Source organism: Protobothrops mucrosquamatus, unplaced genomic scaffold (assembly GCF_001527695.2).
Source record: "Protobothrops mucrosquamatus isolate PMUCROS unplaced genomic scaffold, P.Mucros_1.0 scaffold877, whole genome shotgun sequence".
NCBI lineage: Eukaryota > Metazoa > Chordata > Lepidosauria > Squamata > Viperidae > Protobothrops > Protobothrops mucrosquamatus.
The window spans coordinates 316,119-319,525 of NW_015387131.1; the positions used below are offsets into that span (position 1 = coordinate 316,119).

At 35.5% G+C, this 3,407-nt stretch overlaps 1 long non-coding RNA gene across 1 annotated transcript; it reads left to right on the forward strand.

Moving 5' to 3' along the window:
• Positions 1-1,685: 1,685 nt before the first annotated feature.
• LOC107290365 lies at positions 1,686-3,061 on the forward strand. Its single transcript, XR_001548949.1, has 2 exons — positions 1,686-1,826; positions 3,008-3,061. It is a non-coding gene; the product is annotated as an uncharacterized LOC107290365 (long non-coding RNA).
• The last annotated feature ends 346 nt before the right edge of the window (positions 3,062-3,407 follow it).

A 3,407-nucleotide genomic window follows, 5' to 3' on the forward strand; every position in this document is an offset into this window, starting at 1 on the left:
AAAAAAAAATCCCTTCGACTGCTTGCCCAGGGATCTGGATTAATATGTGGGTGGACCTGTAGCCTCACAGCCCTGAAGCACTTATAAGATGTGCACAGCCAGGTCACTTTTGTACCGTTGCTCCATTACCTGTTTGCTGGGAGCCCTGTGCAGCTGAAGGACCACTGGCCCTGTTTTCTGCCCATGTATCCAGATATGGTGCTAGACATAAGATGGACCTCTAGTAGTTATGAGAAGCAAGAATCTGGAGGCAGGTTGCAAGTCTCAGACTTCAAAGTAGAATGGTATCCTCTGCTGTTAGCTATCCTTTGGTCTGATTGCAGAAGAAGTGAGAACATGGAAAGCAGGAGATTTTAGGGTGGCTTTTTTGACTTTGTTGTTTATGTAGTTAGAAATCTGCCAGTTAGAAATCTGCCAGTTAGTGCATAACGATTACAGTTAGTTTTTCAACCTCTTTTGCATAATCAGAATGGCTAAACTCAAACACAGAAGGAAACCATCAGGTAATATGTTTGATTTATAGTAGATTTACTATGTTGCATGAACCCCTATATACAACACTGAGTTATGGTTTATTCAGTAAATTCAGTTCAGTTCAATTCAAGTCAACCATGGCATAGTACAAAATGAGAATCAAAAAATTAACTGCTAACATCAGATTAGCTTTCTTCCTCTCTATCTTGCTTAACATCCATGTTGATGGAGGATTGAGGCAAACGTAAAGCCTTGTTCACAATTTGCCGAATTTTAATTAAGTATAATAAAGATACTGGGTTTTTTAAATTATTCATCATTCAGTAAAGCTTGCTGTTTCTTTCTATGCATAAAGCCAAAGACAGAAATTTTAAATGTAACTATTTTTAAAAAATTTTTTAAGATAGGGTAATTCTTAAAAAAGAAAAAAGAAATAGATATTCACAGCAACATTAAATGGTGCTAAAGTATTTGATATGGTTGCCTCAAACTTTATATTGCTATCTTTCAGACAGGGAGCTTGCTTCTGTATCAGTTACCTGGAAGGATATATAAGTGATTGATACTGCAGCTTCTGCCCAGTTTCCTATTTCAAGTGTGACCTTTTTGTGGCAAGTCTGTCTAGGATTACAAAACTTTATAGCAGTTTCCCAAGCATGTTTACTCTTACTTTGAAGTGAACATGATTGTACGATTATTATCATAAAATTATAATAGAATGTCTTCTGACTTTTGTAAATGTTCTTACTTGCTACTTGTAAAGTACATCCTGTTTTAGCTAACTCCTTGTTTACTTTACTTTCGTGACTAAGGTCAATCAGCTATCAAACATATAGTAGAACAGTAACAATAGTTATTTTCTAGTCATATGAGATCAGTTAATCTAGTAGGCATTTGACTAGAACAGGAATCCCCAACTGGATGGGGAGGGGGATGTCTTCTGAGAGACAGGAAATGGTATGAGGATAAGACATTTTTAGAAAAAATAGTGCAAAAACTATATTAATTTTCAAATGAAGGTCTACTGTACAGGGAAGATTAGAGAGCATGGCAGGAAGATCAAGGCTGGCCACGTTTTGGGAAAATTGCTGGAAGATGCCTTTTAGATATACCCAAAATTCTATTTGGGTAGAAAAGCATGAGTATTTCTTTAAAAAAAATATCAAAACTTTAGATCTGATTGAAAGCAACTCTTTTTCAGAGTTTCAGATGAGAACTTGAAAATTTCTGGACACAGAATAGGTACACTTCCAGTGAGTTACCTGCTCTTCTGCATACACTGTCTGCTGGCCCAATTTATCAACAGTTTCATACAGAAGAATAAAAGGAAAACTGTTTGTTGAAAAATGCAAGTGAGTTTACATTTTATTTTGTTGTTTGTTACTAATTTTGATTCACAATTTTGAGTAGAGTTTCTTTTTACTTCTATGAAATATATTCAGAAAAATAACATGGAAGGAGAAAAACGTTAATCTCTGTCATGGAGGCCACTTTGCTTGGAAAGTAATACTAAGTGCATTATTTGGCACTAAAAAGACTTTATATGTGTGTGTGTTAAGAAACATAGTCAAACACTGGGATAATACAAAAACAACTGTTTAATAAACTTAGCTTATATATATTATGGATACAACTGGTCAAAGTAGTTTCTTGTTGCTTTTTATAAATGAGAGGAGCAAATTGAATGTGGCATTTTTTTTTAAGCAGAGAAGGGGCCACTGTGACCTGCCAGATGTTAGATTGCAACTTCCATCACTTCTGAGTATTGTCTATGCTTACTGGGGTTGTTGGAGTGGAGATTTTTCTTCATTTTTCAGGTTATTTTCCTGATTTAGACAGTGGTGGGATTTAAATATGTCAACAACCGGTTCTTTGTGCGGATACCGCTTCCGGAAGTCCATTCTGGGTCTGGGCAACAAAAAATTAGCTACCGGTTCTGCTGAACTGGTGCGAACTGGCTGAATCCCACCACTGAATTTAGACCAACTGGGCTCTAAAGCTGCTTTTGATATTTCCATTATCCAAATAGCTAAGCAGGGGGAGGTAAAAGAAAAAAAAAAGTGTCCAGAAAAGAGCGGCTCAAGCTGTAAAATATTTCCCTGAAATGTGGCTTATAAGAAACAATTTAAAATCTATGAAAAACCTGATCATGGCTTTTCTCAGTTCAGAGGTTTAATTAAACAAGAAACAGGTTCTTCATTTTTGGCTTAACCTGGTCCATAACCCCAGCCACTGTGTTTTATAAACTTTGATTTTTACTTAGTGTTACCAAACAATGGTTTAGCTTGTCTAGTTTCAGCTGCAAATATTGGGTTAAGGGTCCTAATAGAAAGAAAATTCTGAAACTATAAACAAAAATTGTCATTCCCATAAGTAGTACATTGTTGCAAATAGGAGCAAGCCTTAAATACTTAATTGTTACAAGATCATGATTCAAATAGGAATTAGCATCATATATTTTCCTTCTTAATGATAATTCTTCTTTTGTGTGTATAGATGTGTAGTTAACCAACAGAATTTCTTGTTTTTGCAGTTGGAGGACCAATCAGCCTTCCAGAGTCCCTTGGAGATGGATTGCAATCACAAATTTGAATTAAATAAATAAATAAATAAATACCATTCATTTGGATTCTTTTCACTTCTCAAGAAATTCACAGTGTGAGATAATTGATTTCTTGGCTTCTCCCAGGCACGTGGAAATGAGTATTGGGTGTTCATGTTATATACATACTGTTCAGGTTATAGTGTAAGAGTAACCCATTCGAAGGCTAAATTTTAAATATTTAAGAGTATTTGGGTAAGCTTATTTTCCTTATGTCTATAAGAGCTACCTGGATCTAGTTTGGTGAAAATCACATCAGCCAATGATATTCCTGAACTGGAAACACTAGGAACTGAAAATTGCAGACACAGGTGATACTCTAGAAGCCAAA